The sequence below is a fragment of the Ochotona princeps genome, chromosome 7 (assembly GCF_030435755.1).
Source record: "Ochotona princeps isolate mOchPri1 chromosome 7, mOchPri1.hap1, whole genome shotgun sequence".
Taxonomy (NCBI): Eukaryota; Metazoa; Chordata; class Mammalia; order Lagomorpha; family Ochotonidae; genus Ochotona; species Ochotona princeps.
The window spans coordinates 19,705,638-19,720,335 of NC_080838.1; the positions used below are offsets into that span (position 1 = coordinate 19,705,638).

Sequence of the window (14,698 nt, forward strand, 5' to 3'; positions counted from 1 at the left end):
TCTGGCAGATGCAGCGATTTGGGGAATAAACTAGCAAATGAAAGACTTCTCTTACTGTCACTCATCCTATCAGACTTTCAAATAAAATTGGACAATCACTAAATATATGTATATATATATACTCTAATAAGCATATGCAAAAGACAAATGTCTAAAACATATACATTACATATATTTTATATTAAAGATAAATATTTAATATATGAGTATATTTATGCAAATATATTTATTGCCAATGATTTTATCTGTATATGAATTAATTTAAATGTATATTTTATTTTAGATTTTGTATTTTATTACTTATTCCTTATATATAATAGATCATCTACAGCGTGCCATGCAGAACTTAAACAAGGCCTTACACAGGGGTCCTGAGGACTGTGAGCCATCTTCCACTGCCACAAACAATGGAGCTGAATGGAAGATGGAGCACCCGGGACAACTGACATACATATGGGATCCCAGCAAATGCAAGACAAGAAGTTTAGCCACTGAGCTGTGCCTGGATAATATGTACCTTAAGGCACTCTGTATTTCTATCATAGGATAAGTATCAAAGGATAAAGTAATTAAAACATTATATCTTATCCTAGGATAAAGTAATTAAAACATTATATCTTATTGCTAATTAATTAAAGATCATAGTGCTGAAAATTTGGGTATTAAACATCTACTTGCATAAAAATGAAATATAAAATTTCACTGACACAAGTAAACATTTTGATAATGAATTTTCTGGATGGAAAGCTTGGTCCAATTTTGGATAATGACTCTTTAAGTAACATCTTAATATTTCATTTATTAAAGATTTATTTCTTTTTTTATTAGAAAGTAATATATACAGAGAAGAAGATTATCTGTCCAATGATTCACTCTGCAGATGGCTATAGCGACCAGAGCTTAGTGATCCGAAGTCAGGAGCTCAGAGCTTCTTCCAGGTGCAGGGTCCCAAGGCTTTAGGCTGTCCTCCACTTTTTTCCCAGGCCACAAACAGGGAGCTGGATGGGAAGCAAGGCCTCTGGGACAGGTTCCTGCACCCTTATGGGATCCCAGCGCTTGCAAATCATGGACTTTAGCCACTGGGTTACCATACTGGGCACTTAATATTTCACTTTATGACGTATAAATATATGAATTGCTTCTAATAGGAAAAATAACATTATATTCTCATAATGAGTTTAATAAAAGCTGTTTAGTGTACGTATGCTATACCTTATACTAAATGGCTTATATTCACATGCAATTGATTCCTTCATAGAATTCTCAGACAAGTATCATTATTATTTCATTTTGCCTTGTACAAGGAGGTGAAGTAGAAGAACAGAGAAGTTACAAAACTAACATTTGCAGAAACAGTAAGTCACTAGGTTGAGAAGTTCAGGCTTGTCTCATTACCAAGGCTGTTATGTTAATATTTCATTCAGGAATTGCTATCTAATATGGCAGGCACTCAATCTACAACTAATTTGACCCTACTTACATCATACGTTTACATAATCTTGATTGAATCATTTACATGATCTTGATTAAGTCAAAAAACAAATGACATTTAGACAAATTGAGGATTCTTTCCTTTGTCAGTAATGGAATATGGATTGTAGAAAATGCCCTGTCCAGAGTGTTTATAGCCTGTATAAACCAACTGCAAAAAGCTCAATTTAAAAAGTAAATTACTATTTTTAATTTCATTTTCTGGCACAGTTTCATAGGCTATGGGATTCCCCCAACCCCTCCAAAAAGCCCTCTCAAATACTGAATTCCTGCATCTTGTTGCAGTAGTACAGTTCCTACCCAGTCATGATTCCTTCATTGCAGGCATAGACAATGCAAAAAATCCAGCAGCTTATTGTTAATTATTATTAATTCAATTATTAATTATTATCAATATTATTAGTCCAATTATTATTAATTCAACAATTTAATTGGGACACAATCTCTGGTCTGAAAGTAGAGCTGGGAGAATATCATTCCCTCCAAAGAAAAGCCACCTTTTGTATAAAAGGCAAATATTTTGAAACACACATATATTCTAAAAAGTTCATATTTGTGGTTGATGCTTCATTGGCAAAAAAAAAAAATTACACACACACAACAGCTGTGAATCTAAATGTAGATTCAAATCCATGGCCCACAACATAAAGGTTGGAAATGTGCTTTTGCTCACCATGTGCACTATAAATGACAGTGCTACAGTTAGAGAAATTGCAAGTTAAGAAAAATCTGAGGCTAATTTTCCCACAGATATATGATAATTATGCACAGACACATACATTGTGCTATATTTTTCTAGTGTGATTAGTACATGAAATTTGTCATAAAAGGATAAACTGATAATTCACATATTTGATTTTGTCTCCTATATAATGATGGCCTGATATATAACAGGACATGAAATTATTTCTATTTTATGTTTGGAAAGAAACATAGCTTAAAGATATTTTAGCTAAAACAATCAAGTTAAGAGTCACAAACCATTAGTTTTTAAAGTGATCAAGAGTAAAATGATTTTTCTAAAGTAAGCAATGGAAAAATTTTTAATTTTATGAATATAAAACATGGTTATTTTTGTAATAGTAATGAGGTTTAGTCAAGAGATATTTCTAACAAACTAAACATCTGACTAAAGGACTAGGAATCCATTCTACATTAACTTGGAATTATTCTAGAACTTGGGATTAACCCACCACTTTCACTCCTCTGTCCTATGTCTTTTTGGAATATTACTAAGTATAGGGTTTCGTGGAGGTGAAATTCATTAAATTCCTCCCGGAACTTCGTTATGGTCCTTACCACTCCTTTGGAATAGAGAAGGGATGATTTCCTCAACTGCTGCCTGGGAAAGGGGTGGCCCCGTCTATGAAGGTTATTGGAAAACGGCCAAACTTTCTTCTAATCTGCTTCCAAAGCTTAATTCTACATTTGTTCCTCATTTATCAGGACAGAAATGCCTTTTTTTCTTTGGTTATGCTTACACTCATATGCTTATGGTTGTCCAGCTAACTGGCTGTGCTTTATCAAGAGAAATAACCCATAGTCTTCTGATGGTAGGGCGTGAAAGCCTGTCTTATGGATTTTTGTCAAGCTGTCATATTGACACTGACCTGGTTATGGGTACTTTTCTCTTGCTGTCCTACATTGCTAAGAGGAGGACCAATGAATGACTGGCTTGCATGATCAAGATGGATGATTGTATTACTCAGTGGGATAGGCTTGAAGCTCTTCCTCATGGTCATATGAACCTGAATAGCTTTTACTCTTGTAGAAACAAACTGCATAAGTTTATGAAGCACATACGGTCTTAAGAGGAGCAGTGAAGGTCTCAAGATAAACAGTACAGATGTGGAACCTATAGGGTTAGTAGTTTCATGGCAAAATACTAAGTCTGTAATTCCAAATCTGTTCAACTTGGTAGTGGTTTTGTCTGGTCTCTTCCAAGCCATGGTGAAGGTGGTTTTCTACCTGTCCAGTTTGAGTTACCTCCCCACAGTTCATAAAGCCTTTTGGGAAATAGTCAGCATGCCTAATTGCCTGGCTGTTTGGAAGGCAGTTCTGGGCTGGCCCGGATCCCTAGTCATAACAATGTTTCACTTGCTGATGTCTAGGCTTTGTTTTATTTCCCAAAAGCAGAAATTCCTTTTCTGGATTGCTCTTGAGAGTCTCATATATATGTTTCGTGAGTCCCCTATACCTAGAGATCCATAATTTGCTAGTTTGAGAAATGCTGATTCTATCTTAAAGATGTAGGATCTGAAAATTCCTGATGGCTTATTCAGAACAACAATCTACTCCCAAAGTTTAGTATCGCTTCTCGGTCTTTTGGCTAAGATCAAGTGTAGTATCTGTTCTTGTCAGTTTAAATGGTTAACCTCCTTCGAGGCCAGTAATACTTTCTCTTTAGACAACTCACGGTCACATCCACACTCTGTTAGGAGTGCAAGCCAAATGTCAAACACCAGTATCTGCACACTTTTTACAACAGTTCTACCCACATCAATGGATTGGTGCTTTAAACTCTCTCTAATGCCCAGTCTAAGTAGGCGAAGGCTGTCTGCCAATGCTATTTGTAACAGCACTGCCCCAGTCAGATGCTGTTTAAATCCTGTTAGCCCATTCAAAGGCAAACAGAAACTGACAAAAGGGACCTAAAGGAATGCAGGATAAAAGAATCTTTAACATCTAAGAATGAGACAATTTAGTCCCAGAGAGAATTTCTCCCACTTTTGCATAAGAATTGGACATATGGGATGAATAACTATTTCTGCCTCATTGGCGATGCGCACTTATTAAACTGCAAAGGGACTATGGATCTCATTTGGAAAGACACCCTATTGGTTTCCATTATCTGGATGATCTAGGAAGACAGATTGGCCTGAATAGGTGGTGAGTATAGGTAGAATTCTAAAAGGAAAACGGCAGTTCTACCTGTAATGTCCATAATGACTCAAGCAATACCCTCAATAGTCACGGTTTACTAGCATGTCAGGCGACCTGAATGACATCCTCAGGTCTTTCCATGTGTCTAAGATTTCAAGCTGGGAGTCTTCTGATCTCCAGGACAACTCTGTATCCAGTCAAATTGTTTTTTTTTACAGAAGTGGAAGGGCTATTTCAGGAGGTGGCTTCTGATGCAACAGTTGCTTCCCTGATACCCTGGTTTTTAGCATCACCAACACATGCTGTATGGGGAGGAGTACTGGCATTGGTGGGTCTCCTTGAAAGCAGATAACTGTGTAAAACACTGATTATCTGGGCCTACCTCCTTTTACTTAGGTTCCTCTCTCTGTTCAGCTCATACTCCTTGCTCTTTGTCTCTGTTAATTTAGATCATAGAAGTAGGATTTAGGATGTCAGTTTTGGGGGTGTTCAATCCCATGTCTAAATCTTCAAACTTCCTTCTAATATCAGTGGAGGCCTGAACTAGAAGTCTTTGGTTATGGTCATGTTTTGGCATAGTTTCCCTGAGAGTTGAGTCAATGAACATAAGGAAAACAATGTTATTTTACTTATTAGGATCCTTAGAAATTTTTCCAGTTTTATTGTGTCTAAATTCTATTTTATAAAGGAACCATACCTTGGCAGGTCATTTGGTTCTTCTGTCTCCTGTAGGAGGTACTTCCCAATGGCTTCTATACTTGTACCTGAGATTAATCAAGCAAGAGAATGTGGATTGCTTGTCAGGAAAAGTACGGTAGGAGGCCTTTTTGGTATTTATAGGGTCACCATTCTCTGATGGCGGTTCTTGGCTTTTCCTCACAATGGGTTATTGGCAGTAGATAAAAAAAAGGCTGGCAGAGGTGACCACAGGATTTGGACACACTGAGGACCTAGACAGGATAGAGGAGGGTTGTTGGCAAGGAAGTGAATGTGTCATGGGAGGACATTAAGCTCCCTAAGTGCTTCTTGGCCTCTGGTCAGATGATAAAACTAGTCTATTATGTACAATTTAAATTAATTCAAACAACTATCAAGCTGTTTGGCCAAACTAAGATATTAGATCACTATAAAATAATAATCTACTTAACCTGGGCATTTTGATTGAAGCTAGGGCCAAATTTAATCTCAATTAAGGAAGTCTCTCAAGCATTAAAATGAAAAAGGAAATAGGCAGATGTTGGACCCTTAATACTCAGTTCTTCCAGGCTATCAAAATTTAATGATAATAGAAAACATGAGAAGCATTCCTAAAATGTGTAAAACTGGCATTACCTTGTTTGGTCACAAAAACAGAAAACATTTTTCTGATTCATTTATTCAGTTTGAAGGTCACACACACACACACACACACACACACGTGTATACACACACATGTAATCCATCTTGTGGTTCACATCCCAAATGCGTATGGCAGGACTCAAGACTTTCACAGAGGTCTCCCATGTGGATGGCAGGTTGCTAAACACTTGGTACACATTCGACTGCTTTTCCCAGGACTTCAGTGGGACATGGATCAGAAATGGAGCAAATAGGATGTGAACTAATGTTCATATGACATGACGCATCACAGGTGTTGACTTTGCCCACTATCCATGGTGTTGACCCTCCACAGCAAAATCCTGATTAAATGAATTGGCATGAGACATCAAATTATGAACGTATAACTTAAGACAGGGAAATCATGTAACAATGAGGTACAGAATCAAGTAATCCTCTAACTTGGACTTTTAAGACACAGGAGTTAGCTTTATCATGATTTACTTCTAAACTTACTCAATTTAATTTAATACATCATTCAACTTACACAAACCTTCCACAACATATTCATTTTTATATTTCCTCTTTCTCTCAAAAATTTTATTTGTTCACCTTTGGTCACCAAGAATACTTTCTCTTGTTTATAGCTTCCGCTACAACTGTCTCCTACCTACAGGTTCATTTAATTAACATCATGAGACAGCGTTAAAAGAAACATATGTGATGTTAACCTACAGTCACATTAAATTTGTTTTTTTTAAATATCGGGGCAATGATATTACACAATTATACTTTATCAAAATGGTACAAACCTTAGAATTATAAGGAAGAACTTTAAAATCACAAAATGAAGCATTTAGGATTAGAATGCACATCAAATTGCAAATATTTTTTTAAGAATCAAAACTAGAATGTAAAATAGCTAAAATAGATACAATGACAATTTGGCAGTTTGTAATATTTGTAGAGCACAACAGGCTTTAGAAGGCAATTACCCTTTCAAGCCTGTGATCTCACTAAGAAGATAATAATGATGTATTGATATGAGTGGTAGAAGAGATGGATCTTAAACAAGTTGGTTGAGAAACACTCATAATTTTGTGAGAAAAAATAGGCATGTTTTGGGCCAGAGAGACCATGAAAACATGGTCTTCCTTGCAGGAGAGGAAGTCTAGTTATTGATTAAAATAGCAGTTTCATACCAGTGGGATAGTTCAATGGCTAAATCCTCACTTGCAAGTGTCAAAATCCCATATGGGCTTCTTTTACTGCTCTGCTTCTCCTGCCTCCCTGATTACAGCCTGGAAGGCAGGAAAAGATAACCCAAAGCCTTGGGACCCTGCGCCCATGTAGGAGACCTGAAAGAAGCTCCTGGCTTCTGGCTTCAGACTGGTTTGGCTCCAGTCATTGCAGATATCTCCATTGTTCTGTAAATACGATCTGCCTTTAACAAAATAAATAATAATAATAATAAAATAACATAAAAAATAAATGAAAACATTTCAAAAAATAACAGTCAAGGAAAGTTAAGTAAAACAGGGAGACACAAGAAGATCTAGGTCATGAGTTCCATAGAGAGCAAATTGGCCCTGGTTATTTTGTGAAATAATCACCTTCCATGAGTGTAGCAAATAAACTTTGCTCCAAGATAGAGCAGAGAAAAGCCAATGAGGCTAGTTTAAGGGAAAGTGAGCCAGCGTCAGTCCCCAGGAATGAGCACAGTGATGTCAGCTGCCAATAGACAAGGCGAGAGAAAGGTAGATAAGCTAGAGTTGGAGCAACCCCACCAATCCTCACAGCAAGATTCCTCAGAATTGATCATTGCACTCACTCTTGGCCACACATGTTATTGGAAGTGACTGCTCAGAGGTTCCTGTCTTTCTGCAAGGAGGACCTAAGACATGAGACAAACAAGCGATGAGCAAGGTAACAATGTTTAGTGAAAAGATTAGATCTAACAGACTAGGAGGACATCTCAGTAAAGAACTGAGACCCATTTTCAAATTTGTTTTAGATTTATTTATTTATTTTTATTAGAAAGATTGATGGGTAGAAGATAAAGAGAGAAAGATCTTGCATCCGTGAATTCACTCTCCAAGTGACTGCAATGGCTGGACCTGAGCCGATTGGAAGCCAAGAGCCAGGTGCATCTCCCGGGTCTCCCACACAGATGTAGATTTTGGGCTGTCCTTGAGTACTTCCCAGGCCATGAGCAGGGAGCTGGAAGGGAATTGCAGTGGCCGAAATAGGGACCAGTGCCTATACAGGATGCTGGAGCATGCAAGGCAAGGGATTAAGCCACTAGGCTATTGCGCAGGGCCCATTCTCTTGCTCTCTCTTTTTATGACTGATGTAAGCTCATAGGAATTAAAATCAGTATTGCCATGTGTAAGATGCAAATTGATCCATAAAATAAACATATCTATTATGTATTCTTTGATAAAGCAGAAAATATGTACTAGTATGTTTTCAGCAACAGGGATTGAAATAAAAGTTTTAAATCAACTAAAAAGGCAATTAGATACCACTTTCTAATTATTTATATTTTTTGTTCTCTACAGAAGTATAAATGAACATCTGGCTTTGTATATTTAATGAGTGTGGAATTATGTTGAATTTCTTTTTCTCCAGGGCTCCTATGTCCTTTTTCTCTTCAACTTTCTAATAAAAGCACAAAAGCAGTAGCTAAATTCATGTGAAGTACTCACATTTGCTGGTATGTTTTACAGAGTCAAATAATTATGATGTATTTTATCCATGTAACTACCAGAAAGATCTTAAAAAGAAATCCAGAGGTGCATTTTTCAATGTCACTCTAGGGATAACGTAAGAGGAAACAATTCTATGCTAAAATAGTTTAGGAACTTCCTATTCTAACTCAAAGATACTAAAGTTTGCATTTTAATGAAAGGGTAAAATCCTGGCAAAATGTATGTAAATAACATAGTAATGGAGAGAAAGGTGTATGAAGGAAAGAATGTGGAAAAAATATTAGGATTTTATAAACTATATATTTTATATTCTTACATCTCTTTATTGTTATGAATTTATATCAATATTATCCACTAATTTTATTTCATAAGTCATTTTCAGTCAATATTTAAACATTTTGATATTTGCCAGATTTACTTCATATGAAAATAGCATATGTGAATATATATACATATATATTATGTTTCCTAGAAAACAGGATTTGTTTCACTAAATATAAGATTCATAGCAACAATCATGAATAGAAGATGGATGGGAATGTTTCTGGGCATTAATAATTCAGTAAAGGCAACATAGATAAATATATATAAAGCAGTAAATCATACATTTTTTATTCTCTTTACGTCTTAATTTTCATGTGTTAAACAAAATACATTATATTTTTCTGTCTGGGTTTGGTATATTTCACTTTTAATGATCTTCAGTTCCATCCTTTGTTGAAAATGTCAAAATTATAATTTTTTCTTATGTCAGAATAAAACTCCACTTTATATATGTAACCCACTTTCCTTATCCAGTTGATAGACATTTAGCTATATTCCATGTCTTTGCTACTGTAATTTGAGCTGCTATAAACATAAAATGGGTGAAAGTCTCACTTTCAAATGCTGATTTTACTTTCAGATTTATTCTAGGTGTGATTTAGTTGGATTGTGTTGTAGATTCAATCATCAATTTTTTTTATTATTATTTGCTGTAATTTCCCTGTTGTTTTCCCTAACATTCATACTATTTTGAACTCCACCAGGGTTTCCTATGTGGAAGTCAGAATCTTCAAGAACTTGTGTTATTGGCTGTTCATTCCAATTTCATTAGCAGGGCACTGGATTGGAAGTAGAGCAGCAAGGGCTTGAAATTGTACTCCAATATGGAATTTTCATCCACAAAAGGCAGGTTAACTCACTACACCATTATGCTTTCTACCAAAGATTAGATGTTATAGGAAATTTGATAATATACTTTGATGTAAAAACAGAAACTAGTATAGATCAATATTTTGAAAAGTAAGAATAAGTTGTGGTAGTTTCACTGCTCATTTTTAACATTTACTAGCTCTGTGCAACGATCCAGCTACTCTGGTGTTATCTATTAAGTAGGCAGGAAAGTGGACAAAAATGGAGACCATAGAAACAAATTATACAACTGAGAAACTAATTTTATTTTTGATGATGGATTAAACTAAAGGAAATCATGCTTTCAACAAGTGTTCTCTGTGTAATCAAAAATCTTCAAACTGAATATGACAGTTTAGACACAAATTGGCTCATTATAAAAATGAAGAAAGTATATCAGAATATATCTAGAAGAAAAAATTGAAGAGAAATGTCAAGTCATAAAAATATGTTTTAATATTGAAAGCATGATTTTTTAAGATTTTTTTTATTTTTATTGGAAAGTCAGATATACAGAGAGAAGGAGAGACAGAGAGGAAGATCTTCCATCTGATGATTCACTCCAAAAGTGACCGCAGCAGCCGGTGCTGTGCCATCCAAAGCCAGGAGCCAGGGACTTCTTCCGACTCTCCCACATGGGCACAGGGTCCCAAGGCTTTGGGCCGTTCTCGACTGCTTTCCCAGGCCACAAGCAGGGAGCTGGATGGGAAGTGGAGCTGCCGGGATTAGAAGCGGGGCCCATATGAGATCCCGGCCTGTTCAAGGTGAGGACTTTAGCCGCTAGACTATCATGCCGGGACCAAAACCACGACATTTAAAATGAAATATTTATAAGGTGATATTCATCAAAACTGAAAAGTTTCGAGTTGATAAAAAATCTAAAAAGGTGAAAAGAAAGCTGCCAACTGAGAGAAAAGGTGTGTAAATTTCAAAACAAAACAACATACATATATCTACAGTATAAAAAATACTCTCAAAACACAAAAGCAGACAAGAAACAATCCAAGCAAAGACATGCAAAATGTACAGACACTTCAGAATAATGAACACATAAATAGCACTTCAAACTACCCACAAGAAACATTGTTTTAAAGTGCAGCATTGCAGTAATTGCACATTTTGTGATACACATTTAGAATTATATGCTTATGTGTGTATGTATATCAACATGGATTATGTATGTACAAACACACATGTATTAATGTTACGAAATAGCATTTACCCCATGGTGTTGCTTAGTAGAAAGACAACCACTGTGGGATATAATGTGAATGTTTCTCACAAAAATAAATACAGTCTTAACAAATTGGGTTGGCCCACTGCCTTGGACATTTATGCTAGATAAAGATTCTTTTTTACACAGAAATCTCTGCATGAGTGTTTCTAATGGCTTTACTTCTTATATGTTCAAACTGGTAAGAGCCAAAGAATGCCTCAACTGATGAATGGATACGGAGATGTAAGTGTGGCTATAGAATAAGTTTCTACTTATCAACCAAAATATGACAAACAATATTGCTTATAAAAATGTAGTATAAAGAGACAATGTCATTTATATTTAAACATTTTCAGAATCAAAAAACAAACTATGGATGCACAGAACAATACAGAAGAATAAAAAATTAGTTATTGTATGATAATAAAACAGAAATTTTAAAACTTTATTGTGTCATTTATGTAAAACTCAAAAAAAGTCAACTAGCTGTTATGTAAAGAAATATACTAGTGTTTACTGGTATCAAATGTTCTAATGATGAATTGGAGGGAGGAATTAATAAGAAGTACAATAAGGTTTCCCAGAATGACTGATATATGAACAATATTAATAGTGACGTTAAATATGTGTTAATATGAGTGCATGTGTACATTGTGTTCAATTTATTATATATCTCTAATGCTACTAAATTAAGATAGTCACATGTGTTGAACCCTGGTTTATCCCTCTAACACATTTATCAGGATTTTAGGTAATGATGTGATAATTTAGTTTAGGAAAACACAATATAAAAAGGAGAGTATATTTTACATACAAAAAATGAAAAAGGGTAATGCAGTTTATATGTAAAAATCCAGAAAAGAAAATAATAACACATACAGGACATGAAGTGATATTATCAAATTTCATCAATCCTTTTAGTTTCTATATTTCTATTTTCAATGAAGATCACTTAAGCCTTCATAGCCATCTTTAAATCCGCTACATGTTTCTTTATCTAGACTATTTATTTTCTGTTGCATTTTTTTAAAATGGCAGTAGATGCAATAAATGTATCTATAATCCATCAAATGATAAATTAAAATTAGTGTGCTGTTAGCATGCATCTGTTTCACTTTTTTTTTTTAATTCTAGTGGAGAAAGTCAATTCTCATTCAATACCTCCGGCTGTGCTGTAAATCCATTCTCTCATCAATGATCTTCCTACTCTTTTTCAGCAATCTTTTTTTTTTTTTTTCCTGGCAGTTCATGATAGTTGGCAAGGCAAATATGTTCCAGGAACCGCGGTGAAACCTGACAAGATTTCTGAAGCCTCATGTTCCGCACTCTGACCTGTCCTTTCCTTTTCAGAACCCAGGAATACCCTTTTCTGCAACTTTCCTCTACTCCATTTAGTATTTCTAATTGTGGTCTTCCTCTACCAAATTACGTGTTTAAATTCAACCTCCCTCTATTCATCTCAGATTTGTGATACAAATCATTATGTATTTGCATCAGCTACTGTTTTTGAAGTTAACAAACTACATCCATACATCTTATTATTTTATTTTAAATTGTTAATCTACTTTCAAGCTGCCTACCAAAATAATAAGTATTCTCCTTTATATAATCAGCGCTGGATTTTCCCAAACATCATTGTTCTTTAATTTTCAGTTTTATTTACTGAAACAGCTTTTTTTTTTATAGTTTTAATGTTGAAGTTCCCTAAACCTCAATGATTTCCCTTTTCCTCATATTTCTGTATATTCATTGCCTGACAGGGGTTAACGATTCAGGAATTTCTTCCTTGCTTCCTATCTATCTATGTATCTATCTCTCTGTCTATCTTTAAATCATATTTCTGTCTATCATATTTCTATCATCTATCCAGAATGGATTTTTTCCAAAAGGAACAAGGAAGAGGAAAAAGTGAAAGAATGAGAGCTTCCCACTCGTTAGCACATTCTCATAATTCCGCTTGAACCAGAGACAGGATGAGGTGAATCAACTCATCAGAAAATCCACTTGGAACTAATGTAAGTGCCAACTTTCACCATCTTTCATTGCATTACAAGGAGCATTAAAGAGGAATTGGAGTGGAAGTGGAGCAGCTGGCATGCAAACTGGTGTTTCGATATTGTCATTATCACATCATCCAATTAACTTGTTGTGCCACAATGCTGGACTCCATCCTCCCTTATTCCATGCATCTGTTACCACATAAAGCATAAAATATGTTGGGTGCAGAGCAGCAACCATCAAACCAATCCTTATCCTCTGCATGGAATGCAGAGGAACTGTTCAACGAGTGTGGTCAGTTGATGTAAAATATGGTGCCCAAACAGAGCCAGGATTGCTTGAGCAGCAGCTCTGTCATTACTGTATTTCTGGACTTCTCCACTAACAAGGTCTTTCAGTACAGTTATTTATGTATCTAAAATTACATCAAGAGATCAAAGTAGGAAATATTCTTTTGAAACTAATTCTGGAAACTGGAAATTTCTGTCAGCACAATTTAGAGGGCATTCATAGAATCCTTTCAGATCTAAGGCAGGGAAACCTGCATTTCAAATTTGATACAAAAATTGTCAATAGGCTTGTGGACACTCTTGCTCGGGCACACAACAAACGTGATTTGAGGAATGATTTGCCTCAAACTCAGTGTTTCTTCCTCCTGTCCTTCCCTAAGTATCATATCTAAGTTTGGTGTCTTGACTTTCCATATCTGTCATAGCATTGTTTCATCAGTGTTTGTGCCACTTAGAAAAAATCAGCACTTAGATTTCTTTTCAATTTTTAGCTTTTTCTTCTGTCTTATGTACTAGAAACCAATTAATTAAATGATGCAATGTCAATTTTTTCTCAAATTCTAATAACACTAATAATATTTAATTAGACTGCTAATATTGTAGTTATTCAGTAAATATTTGTTCTATAAATTATAACCTTAGAAATACATGCAAATTGCTACTTTTATTAAAACATCTTACACGAATGGCAAGTAGTACATCTTTAAGAACAACTTTTGTCAAAAAATTAGAGAATTCATTTGGACATAAATGCAATGCAGACCACTATTGCAGTGAAAGAGTTCACAAAAGAAGTGAACAGCTTACATCAAAAGTGCCATGATTAAATAGAGGAGCAATGTTCCATTTTCACTGGTGAGATCACCATTTGAAATGTGAGTCTCGCTCTGAGAGTCCTATTAGTAACAGGCTTAAAAGTAGCCTCAGAGTGTCGAAGTGTGATATGAAAGACTCACGGGGACTTGGAATGCCTAGATGTAAAAGCCAAAGGGGCAAAGATAATTGATATATTCATATGTTGAGCAGCTGTCATAATTCATATGTTTTATCCTATTTTTCTTTAGGAAGTCTGATTATTAATATATCAAAGATGAGTTTTACAATTAGAAAGCTTACGAAGTGACTCAGGATAATTAACAGGCAAAAAAAAAAAGAACATGAATTGTTTCTGCCAATATTTCTTCGGTCTCCTATAAATGTTTCTTCCACCTACAGCAAAGATCACATTTGAAGCTGTCTTTTTATGCTTGCTGTGGTAATAACACTTTCAGTCTGAAAAAGTAGACCCATTAAGTACTCTAAATTTTGTCATATTAATTATACACTTACTAGTTATTAAGCATACTTGAAGAATCTGTTACTGTGAAATATTTCAGTAATTTGGTCATGGGAAAAGTCATAGAAGGTCCTGTTGCAGTAGTGTCTCCTATTAGAGAGAATACTTGGGCGAATAAAAAGAAAATTGAGACACATTGATTAAATATCAGTACACTAAATCATAATATTTTCAAATAAAACATTCCTCAATTTAATATTTTTTCCATTGACCAACAGCTCTTCTCTACAAACCATTTCTTATTCGTTTGTATTAGAGCTTTGAGATTATTATACATTAGCTG

The 14,698-nt window shown here is 35.1% G+C and overlaps 1 pseudogene; it reads left to right on the plus strand.

Moving 5' to 3' along the window:
• The first annotated feature begins 3,800 nt into the window (after positions 1 to 3,800).
• On the plus strand, positions 3,801 to 3,907 carry LOC118759082 (U2 spliceosomal RNA; annotated as a pseudogene).
• The last annotated feature ends 10,791 nt before the right edge of the window (positions 3,908 to 14,698 follow it).